The sequence below is a fragment of the Lepisosteus platostomus genome, chromosome 14 (assembly GCF_059453375.1).
Source record: "Lepisosteus platostomus isolate fLepPlt1 chromosome 14, fLepPlt1.hap1, whole genome shotgun sequence".
NCBI classification, from domain to species: Eukaryota; Metazoa; Chordata; class Actinopteri; order Semionotiformes; family Lepisosteidae; genus Lepisosteus; species Lepisosteus platostomus.
In genome coordinates, this window is record NC_142624.1 from 9,828,301 (window position 1) to 9,849,388 (window position 21,088).

Consider the following 21,088-nt stretch of genomic DNA (forward strand, 5'->3'; position numbering starts at 1 on the left):
AAACGCTTTACAGGATACAAACAACAATAACAGCAACAACAACAATATTGTATTTCATTGCACTTTGAAAATCAAGTAATAACTTAACTATATGTGCAAACGTTTTATGATATGTTGCTGTTGTGAATGTCTGTGGAGTGTATCTTATTTGCCTGTCTGTCCTGGCTCTCTCGCTCGCCCTCCCCCCCTCTCTCCCTCAATTCAATTCAATCCAAGGTGCTTTATTAGCATGACAGATGGGTACAATCAGTGTTGGGTATTTACTTTGCTTTGAGATTCCACTTTTAAAGGTGATATATAAAATCAAGGCTTTAACTTGCTTTAACTCCACAAGTCTGAGTTCTTATGTCTGTCCTATCCGAACCCAAAAGTATTACAATATGTATCTTTATAGCAGGTGGTGTACAACTTTTTAGCATAGATTACACTTTTCTAAAATGTATTTAAAAAATAAAAATGATTACAATCTAATCTTTCCACGTTTGATCCCAAGATCCCAAGAAAAATAAATCTAAACAGGGAGAAAGTTATGCTGAAAGTTTATTAAGATACTTAGAAGACAAAGATATCAATTAATGTTGCATTTGTCTGATTGTGAATAAAAAAAAAACATATATTTAAACCCACGTTTGCGATTTAAATCAATATAAATGTTTATATTGTAACGCCTAGGTGACTATTCATTGTTATTAAAATGACTTAAATTCGATCATGTTGTGTTATTTAGAAATATAAATTTGTTTGGTGCGAGTGAGGTTTTATTTAATCTCTGACTCAGGAAAACATTTCAATTTTTCAAAGAAATGTTTGTTAAAAAAAATTCATGGCTCCAGCGGGATTCGATCACAGACCATGTGACATGGGAGTCAGGAACCTAACCCACTGCGCCACCGGCAAGGTGACAACAGACAATGTACAGCGTGTACTATTCTTGTGTTGCGATACATGAATATAATTATATCGTTATTAATATCTTTAGATATGCGATTCCATATTATATTCCCTTTTAATCAAATTCTAAAAGTATGCTTGTTGACTCCGGTATCACCTTAGTTAAAGACTTCGATGCTTAAAATGTTTAGGGAGAAATGGAATACTGGTGTGTATGTTTTCTTTAAAGTACCAAGACCAGCCATATACTGTATGTTTAAGTTCCAAAATTAATATTGTTTATGGCCTTCACACGCGTTACAGTATGCTCCTATTCTTTTTATGCTCAGGTACTAAGATTTCCCTTCAGTGGTAAAATTCTATATAAATATTCAATACTTAAACGGGCATAGTTAAGACATTAAATATACATATACATACTGTGTCCAGTACAGTTTGCATACGGTAATATGTTTATGTTCCTAAATCAATCTCTTTTATGAGCATGTGAAAGGCATGGTGAATCGATTCTCAAAAATTACTGTACTTTGCATGATTGGAAACAAATGCGTGATTGCGAAATGCTGTGGTGTTACTTTTACAAAGACGGACAATGAAAAAAAGAATGTGGACCAGGGCAATACTTTCAGTTTACAGCTTGTCCAAGGTCATTCATTATTAATACTATTAGTATTATCTTCGTTAAAGACTTTGATGGCGACAGCTCAAACATGAGAGGTTGAGCTTTATTAGCTCCACCTTGCGGAAATTCCGGAAACTATTATTTTGCTTGCGGTATTATAGGAGAATTTACGGTAACTTGCGGTAGACTGCATAAAGCGCACCGCAAAATAATGCGGTATCGCCCCCGCATTTTGAATGGCTGCATCTGTATGTATGTTTACAAATTAAACTTTAGTGGCTTAATTAGTAGTTTATCCTTAATATAATCAATCATGTTTGCTCACAGGCTCACATAGGACAAAGTTCCATTCCCTAGGGAGCTGCCACCTCTGCTTAGACAAATATCCAGAATTCACTGTAGAATTCTACATTGTCTAGCTTTCAAGATTTTTCAAAGGGTTGTCACTGCATTGACACATTCCTGTCCCATATGTACTGTAGGTAAATGGGAGATCATACAGTGGGAGATCAAATTTGGAATAATCATAGATCCAAAAATGAGTGGAATTGTTTAAAAATAGAGTAGGCCTAATAGCATCTGATTATTATATTTGAAATGATGTATGAAATAATAAATGAAATAATTATAATGTTTTGAGTTACCTTGTTTGCTTGTATTTGAGAGAGGTGGCTGAAAATACATTGAAAGTGCATTACTTTAATGTTAAGCATTATGTATATGCACACATTAGGCATTCCATTACCTGAGTTGCCCTTTTTACACCCGGTCTCCCTTTTACACTGAGCTCCAGCAACTTGTGGTATACAAATTAAGCACCGCTGCAAACTCACCACAGCATATCAGTTAATCAACACTATCCCTACTGTCAAACATGGTGGTGACAGAATTATGTTATGTAGCACCTTCTTTCTTTGACAAGTAAAGTTTGTCAAGATTGAGGGGGAAATGACTGGTAAATTACAGGCAAATTGTATTGGAAAAAATTGTGCATTAGTCTGCCAAAGACCTAAGCCTGAGATAAAAATGTATGTTTTTTATGTGGACAATGACTTAAAGCACAACACCAAAGCTATACTGCAGTGGCTTAACAACAAGAATTGCAAGAAAAACTGGCATTGCAAAACACCCTTTTATTTTTTCAAATACTGTAATCTGAGGCAGGACGGCATTATTTGTAAAACTGACAGGTGGTGCAGTGAATGCTTAATATGGCATTTGAAAGAATTCTGGGCTGTCATGTGAAACCCCTGGTTTTGAATCTCAGCCAATGCCCAGCCCAGTGAATAATCTTTGTACAATAATAAAATGTAATGTTTATGCATATCACGTTATGTTAAGTATTAAATTAATATTACAAATAAAAGTAAGATTACTCAGCCGGATTACTGTTATAGGCCATTATATATGCCTAATTTTGTAGTTTACATATGCATTAAAATAATGTATATTTGTTTAAGAAGTAAAAACCTTACAGCGTACACAGATTTCTAAACTGATCAGGATCGTTATCTTTGTCTTATCCATAATAATGTTCACCGCTCTGTCCAGCAAATTAATAATAAACTTTATTTTATATAGCGTAATTAGATTGCTCATAAACCTAATCACTTTTTCTACATAAACACAGCGTAATTGCTCTCTGAAAATGTTTTTTTCTTTTTATTTAGGCTCAGATTTCAACCATAGATCGTATTATTATAAACTTTCTTGGAAAAATGTCTTTTATGTAAACCATGTTTGCCATTAATTCATTTAGTGCTAGAATATGTTCTTTGTCTTCCAATCGAGTCGAGTTGACATTAGAAGCTTGCCACTCCTGGACTGTTACACCAACACATTAGCATGTTAAAGCGATTTCATTGAGGAGCCTAGCTTTCTTAACTAGTAAGTACTTTACTTCCTTGGTTTTGGAGGGGGGAGGTGTCTTTCGCTGGAAATCTCGCCCCCTTCTACTTTGAAAATACCTGTGAAACCGGTTTAATTCGTCACAGTCAGCACTCCCGCAGAGAGGGGGGTTGTACTCGTTAATGTCTTAGCCGGAACACATCATTATATCTCATTTTGTATTTCTATAAAAAAATCGTTTGCCCAGCCTTACACTATTGTTGTTATTGTTTTTATCCTGTGAAGCGCTTTGAGGAGCACAGCTTTCTCACCACTTAGATTACTTTTTGATACCATCCTTACACAAAGCAGAAACTTCTTGTATTTTCCGATGACATACAAGTGGAAAGATTACAGATTTTAATCGTCTTTTTTCTGAACCAGGGAAAATCTGATCATGTTTCTCTATAACAATAATAAAAAACTTTATTTAACATATCACCTTTAAAAGTGGCATCTCAAAGCAATACAGTAGATGTAAACCACAGATTACAAAGTAAATACCCAGACAAACGCAAACGCGTTCTTAATAAAATGCTTTTATTCATTCAGCAGAGAGAGAGCGTAAAACCTGGACGTAACAGCTGTTCCTTTTTCTGATCGCTCGCTCTCTGGATAAATGTCTTTCCTGTTCTGTTCTTTGTTTTCCTAATTTTCTGATTATGCCTTCTGCAATACACTCCTGCCCTCACACCTAAAGAAGACTATTTTAAATTTCTTTGCGCGGTCCATTGTGCAATTAACCCTTGTATGTGCTGTCCTTAAGGTGATATCACATAAAGGTGATATGTAAAATAATGTTTTTTATTATTGTTATAGAGAAACATGATCAGCTTTTCCCCGGTTAAGAAAAAAAGATCTAAAGTATACTAGTTTGTCACTAGTATACTTTTAATACAGTCTTTGCTGTGCTCTAGAGGATCCTTGTGATATTTTGAGCTCTGGTTGAATGATAAGTGTCGCAGTTTAAATAATTTTCGTAGTTGGAAATTATGAAATGCTCTGTTAAAAGCAAGGGAGTTTTTGTGTCCATTACAGTAAAAGAAAATGCCTGACAGAGTAGGGCTTGGACAGATTCCAAGTGCATTTTTGCAATTTACGTTGCATTGTGCGTTGTGCTGCTGTAATACAGTTTAAAATAATTAAAACTGTAAACGGTATCAGCTTTATTTATGGGTTGCAATTAAAAAAAAATTCAAAAACCCCACTCAAAATGCAATTTAGAGCTTTCTGGCAAGAGGAGACACCCAAATTAATAATGTAACATGCCACTGTTTGTGCATGAACAAGGTTATACTGCTTTTTCCTTAGATCCACGATAAAAAAAAAAAAGTTTGAATCCCCGGCGGAACACATTCCATAAGAATCAATGCTTTTATATATCGCCTTTAAAGGTGGCTTCTCAAAACGCTTTACAGGATAAAAACAACAATAACAGCAACAACAACAATATTGTATTTCATTGCACTTTGACAGATCATCCTTAAATCAATTGTTGACTTTTCTCTCTTTACTACTGAACTTGTTTGGATTGACTGAGCTCCGTTCTGTACCACACAATGATCCCCCCAAAGTCTCTGCCCCGGGTGATTTGTTTTTTTTGACAGAGGGTAAAAAACTCTCTCTCTCGCTTGCCCTCCCCCCCGTGTATTGTCTGTTTTTTTGTGCTGTCCTTTGACAAAACAAGGCTCGCCAGATAATGTGAATCGAAACCTGTTTTTCTAGCTTTTAAAGTCGTGCGATGTGTAAGCGGGAACACATCATTATATCTTACATATGAATAATATATAATATAGCTCCCAAACAAGCTCAAACGTGTTTTTAATAAGATGCTTTTATTCACTCATAATCCGACAATTTCAGGAAGACTAAGGGAGGACTAAGGGAATTGTCATCTGTTCTTGAACCTCTGTGAGCTCAGTGACTTTGAGAACACTTTTTATCCCAGGTTGTTTGAATCGCCACAATTCAAATAGAGAAAAAAGAGCTGACTGACAAGATTTAAGATGTGGCTGTTAATGTTGGATTAAAAAAAAACACTTTGCCCGACGTTTGTTGCATTGCTTGAAAAATAACTTTATTTCGAGAGACTGGATAAGTAATTCAAGTGTTTTTTTTTAACTTCCTGAAAAACAACTAATAATCTAACTATATATGCAAACGTTTTATGATATTTTGCTGTTGTGAATGTCTGTGGACATGTGCTGGCTGGAAGGAGTCTCTACTGTACACAGAGAGGGGCGGGAGGGGGAGACAAGCTGATACATACTCTTAGAGTTTGATTAATAGGGAATATAATATAAAAATATAGTACTAAAAATAAGATACACTCTACAGACATTCACAACAGCGACTGTCAGAAGATAGGACACAGCGGCTCAGACACCCGCTGAATGGAAAGGGGCACTTTAATGTTCTGTATGGCTAATACTAAAGCCAATACTTTAATATTCTTTTCTGTATGTTTAACAATAGTGGGTACTGGCCTATTTCGGCCCTGCTCCCGTTGTCAGGTGTTAATGTGTTGTTGTTAAGTGTGAATTTGTACCTGTTTCCCTGAGGTCTGGCTTTTTTTCTGGAAAACCATAACTCTGGTCTTGTCCAGATTGACTGTCAACCCTGGTCTGACAGTGCTGCTCCAGCAGTGCCAGGTTCTGTTCTGTGGGAGACAGCAGGACCAGGTCGTCTGCAAAGAGCAGGATTTCTGTAATTAATGCAGATCAGTAAATCAAGGGACAAAACAATTATTGCACCCGGCTCCTCAATGGCCTTTGACATGCTAATGCGTTGGTTTAACAGTCCGGGTGTGGCAATGTTTTTTGTTATAGAGAAACATGATCTAAAGTATACTAGTTTGTCACTCATCTCATCCCCTCTTTGCTAAATGGCTTTTGAATAGAGTCACACGAAGAGAGAGGTGAAACAGCCCTACACAGCCCTGTCGCAGTACACAAATATAATTATATCTTATTAATTTCTTAATAAGATACGCAATTCTTTTAATACAGTCTTTGCTGTGCTCTTGGGGATCCTTGTGATATTTCGAGCTCTGGTTGAATGATAAGTGTCGCAGTTTAAATAATTTTCGTAGTTGGAAATTATGAAATGCTCTGTTAAAAGCAAGGGAGTTTTTGTGTCCATTACAGTAAAAGAAAATGCCTGACAGAGTAGGGCTTGGACAGATTCCAAGTGCATTTTTGCAATTTACGTTGCATTGTGCGTTGTGCTGCTGTAATACAGTTTAAAATAATTAAAACTGTAAACGGTATCAGCTTTATTTATGGGTTGCAATTAAAAAAAAATTCAAAAACCCCAATCAAAATGCAATTTAGAGCTTTCTGGCAAGAGGAGACACCCAAATTAATAATGTAACATGCCACTGTTTGTGCATGAACAAGGTTATACTGCTATTTCCTTAGATACGCGATTGAAAAAATTTTTAAAAAAATTGAATCCCGGCGGAACACATTCCATAAGAATCAGCGTTTTTATATATCGCCTTTAAAGGTGGCGTCTCAAAACGCTTTACAGGATACAAACAACAATAACAGCAACAACAACAATATTGTATTTCATTGCACTTTGAAAATCAAGTAATAACTTAACTATATGTGCAAACGTTTTATGATATGTTGCTGTTGTGAATGTCTGTGGAGTGTATCTTATTTGCCTGTCTGTCCTGGCTCTCTCGCTCGCCCTCCCCCCCTCTCTCCCTCAATTCAATTCAATCCAAGGTGCTTTATTAGCATGACAGATGGGTACAATCAGTGTTGGGTATTTACTTTGCTTTGAGATTCCACTTTTAAAGGTGATATATAAAATCAAGGCTTTAACTTGCTTTAACTCCACAAGTCTGAGTTCTTATGTCTGTCCTATCCGAACCCAAAAGTATTACAATATGTATCTTTATAGCAGGTGGTGTACAACTTTTTAGCATAGATTACACTTTTCTAAAATGTATTTAAAAAATAAAAATGATTACAATCTAATCTTTCCACGTTTGATCCCAAGATCCCAAGAAAAATAAATCTAAACAGGGAGAAAGTTATGCTGAAAGTTTATTAAGATACTTAGAAGACAAAGATATCAATTAATGTTGCATTTGTCTGATTGTGAATAAAAAAAAAACATATATTTAAACCCACGTTTGCGATTTAAATCAATATAAATGTTTATATTGTAACGCCTAGGTGACTATTCATTGTTATTAAAATGACTTAAATTCGATCATGTTGTGTTATTTAGAAATATAAATTTGTTTGGTGCGAGTGAGGTTTTATTTAATCTCTGACTCAGGAAAACATTTCAATTTTTCAAAGAAATGTTTGTTAAAAAAAATTCATGGCTCCAGCGGGATTCGATCACAGACCATGTGACATGGGAGTCAGGAACCTAACCCACTGCGCCACCGGCAAGGTGACAACAGACAATGTACAGCGTGTACTATTCTTGTGTTGCGATACATGAATATAATTATATCGTTATTAATATCTTTAGATATGCGATTCCATATTATATTCCCTTTTAATCAAATTCTAAAAGTATGCTTGTTGACTCCGGTATCACCTTAGTTAAAGACTTCGATGCTTAAAATGTTTAGGGAGAAATGGAATACTGGTGTGTATGTTTTCTTTAAAGTACCAAGACCAGCCATATACTGTATGTTTAAGTTCCAAAATTAATATTGTTTATGGCCTTCACACGCGTTACAGTATGCTCCTATTCTTTTTATGCTCAGGTACTAAGATTTCCCTTCAGTGGTAAAATTCTATATAAATATTCAATACTTAAACGGGCATAGTTAAGACATTAAATATACATATACATACTGTGTACAGTACAGTTTGCATACGGTAATATGTTTATGTTCCTAAATCAATCTCTTTTATGAGCATGTGAAAGGCATGGTGAATCGATTCTCAAAAATTACTGTACTTTGCATGATTGGAAACAAATGCGTGATTGCGAAATGCTGTGGTGTTACTTTTACAAAGACGGACAATGAAAAAAAGAATGTGGACCAGGGCAATACTTTCAGTTTACAGCTTGTCCAAGGTCATTCATTATTAATACTATTAGTATTATCTTCGTTAAAGACTTTGATGGCGACAGCTCAAACATGAGAGGTTGAGCTTTATTAGCTCCACCTTGCGGAAATTCCGGAAACTATTATTTTGCTTGCGGTATTATAGGAGAATTTACGGTAACTTGCGGTAGACTGCATAAAGCGCACCGCAAAATAATGCGGTATCGCCCCCGCATTTTGAATGGCTGCATCTGTATGTATGTTTACAAATTAAACTTTAGTGGCTTAATTAGTAGTTTATCCTTAATATAATCAATCATGTTTGCTCACAGGCTCACATAGGACAAAGTTCCATTCCCTAGGGAGCTGCCACCTCTGCTGAGACAAATATCCAGAATTCACTGTAGAATTCTACATTGTCTAGCTTTCAAGATTTTTCAAAGGGTTGTCACTGCATTGACACATTCCTGTCCCATATGTACTGTAGGTAAATGGGAGATCATACAGTGGGAGATCAAATTTGGAATAATCATAGATCCAAAAATGAGTGGAATTGTTTAAAAATAGAGTAGGCCTAATAGCATCTGATTATTATATTTGAAATGATGTATGAAATAATAAATGAAATAATTATAATGTTTTGAGTTACCTTGTTTGCTTGTATTTGAGAGAGGTGGCTGAAAATACATTGAAAGTGCATTACTTTAATGTTAAGCATTATGTATATGCACACATTAGGCATTCCATTACCTGAGTTGCCCTTTTTACACCCGGTCTCCCTTTTACACTGAGCTCCAGCAACTTGTGGTATACAAATTAAGCACCGCTGCAAACTCACCACAGCATATCAGTTAATCAACACTATCCCTACTGTCAAACATGGTGGTGACAGAATTATGTTATGTAGCACCTTCTTTCTTTGACAAGTAAAGTTTGTCAAGATTGAGGGGGAAATGACTGGTAAATTACAGGCAAATTGTATTGGAAAAAATTGTGCATTAGTCTGCCAAAGACCTAAGCCTGAGATAAAAATGTATGTTTTTTATGTGGACAATGACTTAAAGCACAACACCAAAGCTATACTGCAGTGGCTTAACAACAAGAATTGCAAGAAAAACTGGCATTGCAAAACACCCTTTTATTTTTTCAAATACTGTAATCTGAGGCAGGACGGCATTATTTGTAAAACTGACAGGTGGTGCAGTGAATGCTTAATATGGCATTTGAAAGAATTCTGGGCTGTCATGTGAAACCCCTGGTTTTGAATCTCAGCCAATGCCCAGCCCAGTGAATAATCTTTGTACAATAATAAAATGTAATGTTTATGCATATCACGTTATGTTAAGTATTAAATTAATATTACAAATAAAAGTAAGATTACTCAGCCGGATTACTGTTATAGGCCATTATAAATGCCTAATTTTGTAGTTTACATATGCATTAAAATAATGTATATTTGTTTAAGAAGTAAAAACCTTACAGCGTACACAGATTTCTAAACTGATCAGGATCGTTATCTTTGTCTTATCCATAATAATGTTCACCGCTCTGTCCAGCAAATTAATAATAAACTTTATTTTATATAGCGTAATTAGATTGCTCATAAACCTAATCACTTTTTCTACATAAACACAGCGTAATTGCTCTCTGAAAATGTTTTTTTCTTTTTATTTAGGCTCAGATTTCAACCATAGATCGTATTATTATAAACTTTCTTGGAAAAATGTCTTTTATGTAAGCCATGTTTGCCATTAATTCATTTAGTGCTAGAATATGTTCTTTGTCTTCCAATCGAGTCGAGTTGACATTAGAAGCTTGCCACTCCTGGACTGTTACACCAACACATTAGCATGTTAAAGCGATTTCATTGAGGAGCCTAGCTTTCTTAACTAGTAAGTACTTTACTTCCTTGGTTTTGGAGGGGGGAGGTGTCTTTCGCTGGAAATCTCGCCCCCTTCTACTTTGAAAATACCTGTGAAACCGGTTTAATTCGTCACAGTCAGCACTCCCGCAGAGAGGGGGGTTGTACTCGTTAATGTCTTAGCCGGAACACATCATTATATCTCATTTTGTATTTCTATAAAAAAATCGTTTGCCCAGCCTTACACTATTGTTGTTATTGTTTTTATCCTGTGAAGCGCTTTGAGGAGCACAGCTTTCTCACCACTTAGATTACTTTTTGATACCATCCTTACACAAAGCAGAAACTTCTTGTATTTTCCGATGACATACAAGTGGAAAGATTACAGATTTTAATCGTCTTTTTTCTGAACCAGGGAAAATCTGATCATGTTTCTCTATAACAATAATAAAAAACTTTATTTAACATATCACCTTTAAAAGTGGCATCTCAAAGCAATACAGTAGATGTAAACCACAGATTACAAAGTAAATACCCAGACAAACGCAAACGCGTTCTTAATAAAATGCTTTTATTCATTCAGCAGAGAGAGAGCGTAAAACCTGGACGTAACAGCTGTTCCTTTTTCTGATCGCTCGCTCTCTGGATAAATGTCTCTCCTGTTCTGTTCTTTGTTTTCCTAATTTTCTGATTATGCCTTCTGCAATACACTCCTGCCCTCACACCTAAAGAAGACTATTTTAAATTTCTTTGCGCGGTCCATTGTGCAATTAACCCTTGTATGTGCTGTCCTTAAGGTGATATCACATAAAGGTGATATGTAAAATAATGTTTTTTATTATTGTTATAGAGAAACATGATCAGCTTTTCCCCGGTTAAGAAAAAAAGATCTAAAGTATACTAGTTTGTCACTAGTATACTTTTAATACAGTCTTTGCTGTGCTCTAGAGGATCCTTGTGATATTTCGAGCTCTGGTTGAATGATAAGTGTCGCAGTTTAAATAATTTTCGTAGTTGGAAATTATGAAATGCTCTGTTAAAAGCAAGGGAGTTTTTGTGTCCATTACAGTAAAAGAAAATGCCTGACAGAGTAGGGCTTGGACAGATTCCAAGTGCATTTTTGCAATTTACGTTGCATTGTGCGTTGTGCTGCTGTAATACAGTTTAAAATAATTAAAACTGTAAACGGTATCAGCTTTATTTATGGGTTGCAATTAAAAAAAAATTCAAAAACCCCACTCAAAATGCAATTTAGAGCTTTCTGGCAAGAGGAGACACCCAAATTAATAATGTAACATGCCACTGTTTGTGCATGAACAAGGTTATACTGCTTTTTCCTTAGATCCACGATAAAAAAAAAAAAGTTTGAATCCCCGGCAGAACACATTCCATAAGAATCAATGCTTTTATATATCGCCTTTAAAGGTGGCTTCTCAAAACGCTTAACAGGATAAAAACAACAATAACAGCAACAACAACAATATTGTATTTCATTGCACTTTGACAGATCATCCTTAAATCAATTGTTGACTTTTCTCTCTTTACTACTGAACTTGTTTGGATTGACTGAGCTCCGTTCTGTACCACACAATGATCCCCCCAAAGTCTCTGCCCCGGGTGATTTGTTTTTTTTGACAGAGGGTAAAAAACTCTCTCTCTCGCTTGCCCTCCCCCCCGTGTATTGTCTGTTTTTTTGTGCTGTCCTTTGACAAAACAAGGCTCGCCAGATAATGTGAATCGAAACCTGTTTTTCTAGCTTTTAAAGTCGTGCGATGTGTAAGCGGGAACACATCATTATATCTTACATATGAATAATATATAATATAGCTCCCAAACAAACTCAAACGTGTTTTTAATAAGATGCTTTTATTCACTCATAATCCGACAATTTCAGGAAGACTAAGGGAGGACTAAGGGAATTGTCATCTGTTCTTGAACCTCTGTGAGCTCAGTGACTTTGAGAACACTTTTTATCCCAGGTTGTTTGAATCGCCACAATTCAAATAGAGAAAAAAGAGCTGACTGACAAGATTTAAGATGTGGCTGTTAATGTTGGATTAAAAAAAAACACTTTGCCCGACGTTTGTTGCATTGCTTGAAAAATAACTTTATTTCGAGAGACTGGATAAGTAATTCAAGTGTTTTTTTTTAACTTCCTGAAAAACAACTAATAATCTAACTATATATGCAAACGTTTTATGATATTTTGCTGTTGTGAATGTCTGTGGACATGTGCTGGCTGGAAGGAGTCTCTACTGTACACAGAGAGGGGCGGGAGGGGGAGACAAGCTGATACATACTCTTAGAGTTTGATTAATAGGGAATATAATATAAAAATATAGTACTAAAAATAAGATACACTCTACAGACATTCACAACAGCGACTGTCAGAAGATAGGACACAGCGGCTCAGACACCCGCTGAATGGAAAGGGGCACTTTAATGTTCTGTATGGCTAATACTAAAGCCAATACTTTAATATTCTTTTCTGTATGTTTAACAATAGTGGGTACTGGCCTATTTCGGCCCTGCTCCCGTTGTCAGGTGTTAATGTGTTGTTGTTAAGTGTGAATTTGTACCTGTTTCCCTGAGGTCTGGCTTTTTTTCTGGAAAACCATAACTCTGGTCTTGTCCAGATTGACTGTCAACCCTGGTCTGACAGTGCTGCTCCAGCAGTGCCAGGTTCTGTTCTGTGGGAGACAGCAGGACCAGGTCGTCTGCAAAGAGCAGGATTTCTGTAATTAATGCAGATCAGTAAATCAAGGGACAAAACAATTATTGCACCCGGCTCCTCAATGGCCTTTGACATGCTAATGCGTTGGTTTAACAGTCCGGGTGTGGCAATGTTTTTTGTTATAGAGAAACATGATCTAAAGTATACTAGTTTGTCACTCATCTCATCCCCTCTTTGCTAAATGGCTTTTGAATAGAGTCACACGAAGAGAGAGGTGAAACAGCCCTACACAGCCCTGTCGCAGTACACAAATATAATTATATCTTATTAATTTCTTAATAAGATACGCAATTCTTTTAATACAGTCTTTGCTGTGCTCTTGGGGATCCTTGTGATATTTCGAGCTCTGGTTGAATGATAAGTGTCGCAGTTTAAATAATTTTCGTAGTTGGAAATTATGAAATGCTCTGTTAAAAGCAAGGGAGTTTTTGTGTCCATTACAGTAAAAGAAAATGCCTGACAGAGTAGGGCTTGGACAGATTCCAAGTGCATTTTTGCAATTTACGTTGCATTGTGCGTTGTGCTGCTGTAATACAGTTTAAAATAATTAAAACTGTAAACGGTATCAGCTTTATTTATGGGTTGCAATTAAAAAAAAATTCAAAAACCCCACTCAAAATGCAATTTAGAGCTTTCTGGCAAGAGGAGACACCCAAATTAATAATGTAACATGCCACTGTTAGTGCATGAACAAGGTTATACTGCTATTTCCTTAGATACGCGATTGAAAAAATTTTTAAAAAAATTGAATCCCGGCGGAACACATTCCATAAGAATCAGCGTTTTTATATATCGCCTTTAAAGGTGGCGTCTCAAAACGCTTTACAGGATACAAACAACAATAACAGCAACAACAACAATATTGTATTTCATTGCACTTTGAAAATCAAGTAATAACTTAACTATATGTGCAAACGTTTTATGATATGTTGCTGTTGTGAATGTCTGTGGAGTGTATCTTATTTGCCTGTCTGTCCTGGCTCTCTCGCTCGCCCTCCCCCCCTCTCTCCCTCAATTCAATTCAATCCAAGGTGCTTTATTAGCATGACAGATGGGTACAATCAGTGTTGGGTATTTACTTTGCTTTGAGATTCCACTTTTAAAGGTGATATATAAAATCAAGGCTTTAACTTGCTTTAACTCCACAAGTCTGAGTTCTTATGTCTGTCCTATCCGAACCCGAAAGTATTACAATATGTATCTTTATAGCAGGTGGTGTACAACTTTTTAGCATAGATTACACTTTTCTAAAATGTATTTAAAAAATAAAAATGATTACAATCTAATCTTTCCACGTTTGATCCCAAGATCCCAAGAAAAATAAATCTAAACAGGGAGAAAGTTATGCTGAAAGTTTATTAAGATACTTAGAAGACAAAGATATCAATTAATGTTGCATTTGTCTAATTGTGAATAAAAAAAAAACATATATTTAAACCCACGTTTGCGATTTAAATCAATATAAATGTTTATATTGTAACGCCTAGGTGACTATTCATTGTTATTAAAATGACTTAAATTCGATCATGTTGTGTTATTTAGAAATATAAATTTGTTTGGTGCGAGTGAGGTTTTATTTAATCTCTGACTCAGGAAAACATTTCAATTTTTCAAAGAAATGTTTGTTAAAAAAAATTCATGGCTCCAGCGGGATTCGATCACAGACCATGTGACATGGGAGTCAGGAACCTAACCCACTGCGCCACCGGCAAGGTGACAACAGACAATGTACAGCGTGTACTATTCTTGTGTTGCGATACATGAATATAATTATATCGTTATTAATATCTTTAGATATGCGATTCCATATTATATTCCCTTTTAATCAAATTCTAAAAGTATGCTTGTTGACTCCGGTATCACCTTAGTTAAAGACTTCGATGCTTAAAATGTTTAGGGAGAAATGGAATACTGGTGTGTATGTTTTCTTTAAAGTACCAAGACCAGCCATATACTGTATGTTTAAGTTCCAAAATTAATATTGTTTATGGCCTTCACACGCGTTACAGTATGCTCCTATTCTTTTTATGCTCAGGTACTAAGATTTCCCTTCAGTGGTAAAATTCTATATAAATATTCAATACTTAAACGGGCATAGTTAAGACATTAAATATACATATACATACTGTGTACAGTACAGTTTGCATACGGTAATATGTTTATGTTCCTAAATCAATCTCTTTTATGAGCATGTGAAAGGCATGGTGAATCGATTCTCAAAAATTACTGTACTTTGCATGATTGGAAACAAATGCGTGATTGCGAAATGCTGTGGTGTTACTTTTACAAAGACGGACAATGAAAAAAAGAATGTGGACCAGGGCAATACTTTCAGTTTACAGCTTGTCCAAGGTCATTCATTATTAATACTATTAGTATTATCTTCGTTAAAGACTTTGATGGCGACAGCTCAAACATGAGAGGTTGAGCTTTATTAGCTCCACCTTGCGGAAATTCCGGAAACTATTATTTTGCTTGCGGTATTATAGGAGAATTTACGGTAACTTGCGGTAGACTGCATAAAGCGCACCGCAAAATAATGCGGTATCGCCCCCGCATTTTGAATGGCTGCATCTGTATGTATGTTTACAAATTAAACTTTAGTGGCTTAATTAGTAGTTTATCCTTAATATAATCAATCATGTTTGCTCACAGGCTCACATAGGACAAAGTTCCATTCCCTAGGGAGCTGCCACCTCTGCTGAGACAAATATCCAGAATTCACTGTAGAATTCTACATTGTCTAGCTTTCAAGATTTTTCAAAGGGTTGTCACTGCATTGACACATTCCTGTCCCATATGTACTGTAGGTAAATGGGAGATCATACAGTGGGAGATCAAATTTGGAATAATCATAGATCCAAAAATGAGTGGAATTGTTTAAAAATAGAGTAGGCCTAATAGCATCTGATTATTATATTTGAAATGATGTATGAAATAATAAATGAAATAATTATAATGTTTTGAGTTACCTTGTTTGCTTGTATTTGAGAGAGGTGGCTGAAAATACATTGAAAGTGCATTACTTTAATGTTAAGCATTATGTATATGCACACATTAGGCATTCCATTACCTGAGTTGCCCTTTTTACACCCGGTCTCCCTTTTACACTGAGCTCCAGCAACTTGTGGTATACAAATTAAGCACCGCTGCAAACTCACCACAGCATATCAGTTAATCAACACTATCCCTACTGTCAAACATGGTGGTGACAGAATTATGTTATGTAGCACCTTCTTTCTTTGACAAGTAAAGTTTGTCAAGATTGAGGGGGAAATGACTGGTAAATTACAGGCAAATTGTATTGGAAAAAATTGTGCATTAGTCTGCCAAAGACCTAAGCCTGAGATAAAAATGTATGTTTTTTATGTGGACAATGACTTAAAGCACAACACCAAAGCTATACTGCAGTGGCTTAACAACAAGAATTGCAAGAAAAACTGGCATTGCAAAACACCCTTTTATTTTTTCAAATACTGTAATCTGAGGCAGGACGGCATTATTTGTAAAACTGACAGGTGGTGCAGTGAATGCTTAATATGGCATTTGAAAGAATTCTGGGCTGTCATGTGAAACCCCTGGTTTTGAATCCCAGCCAATGCCCAGCCCAGTGAATAATCTTTGTACAATAATAAAATGTAATGTTTATGCATATCACGTTATGTTAAGTATTAAATTAATATTACAAATAAAAGTAAGATTACTCAGCCGGATTACTGTTATAGGGCATTATAAATGCCTAATTTTGTAGTTTACATATGCATTAAAATAATGTATATTTGTTTTGATTCTAAAAGTATATTATACACATACTGTAGAGGCTTTAAAAGCATACAGTATCATACTGTATTTAAAAATCAGCAGTAAGTAACACCCAGTACACCTAGAGGGCGCTATACTTCTGTCCTGTTCCTAGTTCCCTGTAATTATTCATGTCTTTCCGGTGTGTCTTGTTGTGTAGCCTATTTACTCCCTGTGTCTGCTCTGCTCCTCGCTCAGCATTGAGGGTACAGATGTCCTGAGACCCACCTAGCACCAGGTCACTCCTGCCCGTGGCCTGAGGGCATAGGTTTCTTTCCGACATTGTCTGACCCCCTGAGCCTAGGCTAACTCCCGTGTTGCCCCTTTTTCGCTATGCATAGGGTCTTTATTGCCCTCCCGACATCCGTGACACAGCAAAAAAAACAGAGTTTGGTTCTCTTGCTCTGCTGCAGCAGAAATGAAAAAAAAGTCACTTTATCTCAGGAACCAAAGCAGCACAAATGCTTATTTCTATAGCACAAATGGAGCCCATAGTCAATACTAACTAAAACACTTAAACTGTGCATTATGTTAAACTAAACATTTCCTATAGCTGTTTATCAATCCCTGCATCAGTCTTGAAAATTTAAGTCCATTCTTCTTTACAAATCTGGTTTAACTTGGTGATATTTATGGAAAATTAATTAAGTTAATTAAGTCCTGAATGCCCATGAATGCTTGTGGCCATATCTCTGATAAATTAACACTTTTTAGTGAGGGAAACATCAGCAAAATAAATTAAATAAGAAAAACCTGTAGAGGTTTTAAGAATGAACTATTAGCCTAGTAACAATGGCTAACCTAATCCATATGTGGAATTATGACAGATTACTGGGAAAAGGTAGAGATTTATGCTCTGTTCAGTTTTGTCCATAGGTTTTTATAGTGGCTAGGTCAAAGCTCAACATTATCTATGGAGGGGTGGGGTCATGGATAGGTCAGTAGCAGTTTTATTCTCTTTCATGGTTTATATTGTACTCTAAGAGTATGAAATCTTTAAGGTTTTAATGTTCAATATCATTTTAATTACAGTACATTTTGCTGTCGATGCTGTTGCAATAAACAATGAAATGCTCATTGTTTATAATGTTGGGCACTGTGACAGAAGTACACTTAGGTACAGTACAAATAAATACATTTCACACATGCTGTACTGCAGTGGCATTATCCACCTTTCCAAGATTCTTGGAAACTAAGAGTTTGGTTTGTAACAGAGACTAATTTAATCATAGTGTAGGGCAGTGTTTTAACATATTTACTCAATGAGTTATTTGTTACTGTCAGATAAAGTTTTGAAGTTTTGACTTTTAATGTATAGGATTTCAGTGACTGGTATTAATGGAATCTGTGTGTTATTGCATTTGATATATATGTATATATATATATTGTTTTTATAGGTCAATCATGATTTTAAAATTATATTTGGTCCAGAGACCTCTTCTAAGCTGCTTGAGAAGTGGGATACAAATTTTAAACTGAAGATCATTAATGAAGGAAAATCACTAACACAAACAGCAGACCTGACTCATATCCTTAACAGCAAAGAACAGAATACAGAATTGTAAGGATCTGCAGGTAACACAGGTGTAGTGTGCTCTCTGATGGCACCAGTTCTGTAGGGTTTGGGCATTTACTGGGACAATTATTAACTGTAGCAGTAAATCACAAAATTGATACTTTTGATGGCTTTAGAATCCAACCATGCGATATAACTCAAACAACGCACACACACAGGTACTAATACACGAGGATACATTTATTAATAGATAGAATATGCATGTAAACCGAACAGATCTTATCGTGAGGGTTATCAGAATACAAAAGGTATAAATTCAGTCAGTTACGAAGAGTTACATATATCAAGAGGACATACGTTCGGTATATCATTCATTTAGACCGTTTCATAAATGAACTTGGTTATAACTTCTACATTGGATACTCAAAACAAGTACATAACTCTTAGGAATTAAATTGATATCAACTGGTTGGGATAACAATTGAATTCTCGAGCTGTAATGCATTGAAGTTGAATACTCCTCCAATCTCTGGAGATTCTGATCTCCTGCGGGCACAAAGAAACAGTTGCAGGCTGTTGCTGTCCAATCCATGCTCTCTGGCTTGGTGCCAGGATGTGCTGTGCGGCTTGCGACGGTGCGCTGCTGATGCTTACTGACCGGCTAGTTAGTGTTGGCCTTAACTACCAAAGTTTGCGTACAGGAGAAAAGATGACTGTGGGTCCCAGCAAGTCAGGAAGAGGACCGGTTCGTTCCTGATGAAGCGCTAGTTCTGAATAGTGATTCAGCTGTCCACAGTTCCGACCTGTTCACGAGGCTTGCTGCTGGTGCTAACCTCGGGTGGATCCTCTGGTTACTCTCTGGCTACCTCCGCTCTAGACTCTTAGAACAGAGGAAAGTTCTGGCACTCGGACACACTGGCCATTCCGACACTGGCTGAGTCTCAGGATGGTCAGGAGGCGGGCTGCGAGAATGTCCTGCCCTTGGGAGCCTTCTGCTCCTGGGCCATCCTGCCCTGGAATTCTCCTTTGAAATTCTCCTTTTCAGAAAAGTTTACAGAAGTCTCTCAGGCCCTCTGTGTTGCCTGTTTTTACCTGGAGGAACTTCAGCTCGTTCATTGGCTGAAAGTTTTGTATGCATCAGAATTCCACGTGGGTTACTCGGCCCTACCAGTCCCTGATTGGTTGATCAAGGTGAGATATGAGTCACTTACTCCTGACACTTAGGAATGCAGTGCAGACGTCCATCTAGCACTCCCTAGACAGATAGGCGCCAATGGATGGCCAGGCTTAGCTAAGTGCATCCCCATTTGGGAGCTGTCCCTTATCAAAAGAAAACATGTTTAAATCAGCCTGCATGAATAGTTTCTTTTTGGCTGCACCACAGAGATGAACAGAGAGATGAGGCCTCATTTGGGAAAGCACAGCAACACTTAATTCTGTCTTATTAACAAGCATTGCCGCTTCACAGTTAAGTTAGATATACATATGATAAGAGGCCAGTGGAGACAACTAAGTAACCATAAAATCTTTATAGCCAGCTGTCATGTGCTCTTGTTTGACTGCAGGCTGGGACAGTGACATAGCATCACTTATTTTGCTTGTCTACCTTTTACCACCACATGTGGGAGGGAAGAAGAGGGGAAAGATCAGTGCAAGTTTTTAAAGGTATATAAAAGAGTAATGCTTTTATCAATGTCTGAGATATCATTTTGAAAACAAGGCATCTAACTGCATGTACTTTTCTTTACCATAATCGGTTTCTGTAATGTTGAAATGATGCTGTCTTTTTCGGTCATTATTGTTTAATTCACACCGGACTAGTGCCCCTGTAGATGAAAGTCTAGTGTAAAAATAATTTAATTCAAACTCATATCTTGGTTTCACTTATTTTGTGCCAAATAGTGGGGTTGTAGTTCTAATTGGTTTAGTATTTCTCTAAGTCATGCTGCTGCAATGCTCAATGAACACGAACATCTTAGTGAAGGATATCAGCCATACATTGGCCATAGGGACAAGAGCCAAGATTCATGACTTCTACATTGTCATGGACAAACACCTTATTCCAAGTCAGTCAAGCAGCTCTGTGGGAGCATTCAGTTAGCTGTTCAAAGCCCATTTTGTGTTTAGCATCTCTTCCGGTGAGGCTCTGACCAATGTTTACAAATTCCTGCAAACTACAGTCTACAATATAGATGTTGTTAGTTTGAAGGAAAATCCAAGGGTTAAGGAATTAAGAGCAAAACTACTTAAAAATTCTTAATTTCACTTTTATCTGATTAAAAGTACTTTGTTTGTTAGGTTTAAGGAAGACTTGCATTCTAGAATCTACTCATTTAAATATGGTTACTTAGAGAGAAAAAATTGTCCAGCAAGTCTAAATCTAGAACAGTCAAGTAATAACATAGAACTTATTGCAATTCAGACTTTCTGTTTAATTAAGAATAAATCACTTATGTTTGGTGAGTGTTACGTCCCCGTGCATGTCCGTGTGTTTTGTCTTTTTTTTTTCCTGTATTCAGGTATCCCCCCCTCTTCCCTTGATCCATCATTACACCATCGCTGCATTTATGATGTCATCACCAATCTACTCCTGGCCAATCAGAACCCAAGATCAACAGTTTATATACCAGAAGAAGTCTTGACCCCGACAGTCAAGAAGTTTTTGCTCAACTTGGGCTCGTGTTCGCATAGTATTTGCTCACTAGTGTTTGTGTATGTTCATTGTTAGTTTCGGCTTCATTTGTTTGTTG

General features: G+C 36.4%; 1 pseudogene; it reads left to right on the top strand.

Annotated features, from left to right (window-relative positions):
- LOC148648863 (uncharacterized) overlaps positions 1-20,598 on the top strand; it is a 57,905-nt pseudogene extending 37,307 nt beyond the window's left edge.
- The last annotated feature ends 490 nt before the right edge of the window (positions 20,599-21,088 follow it).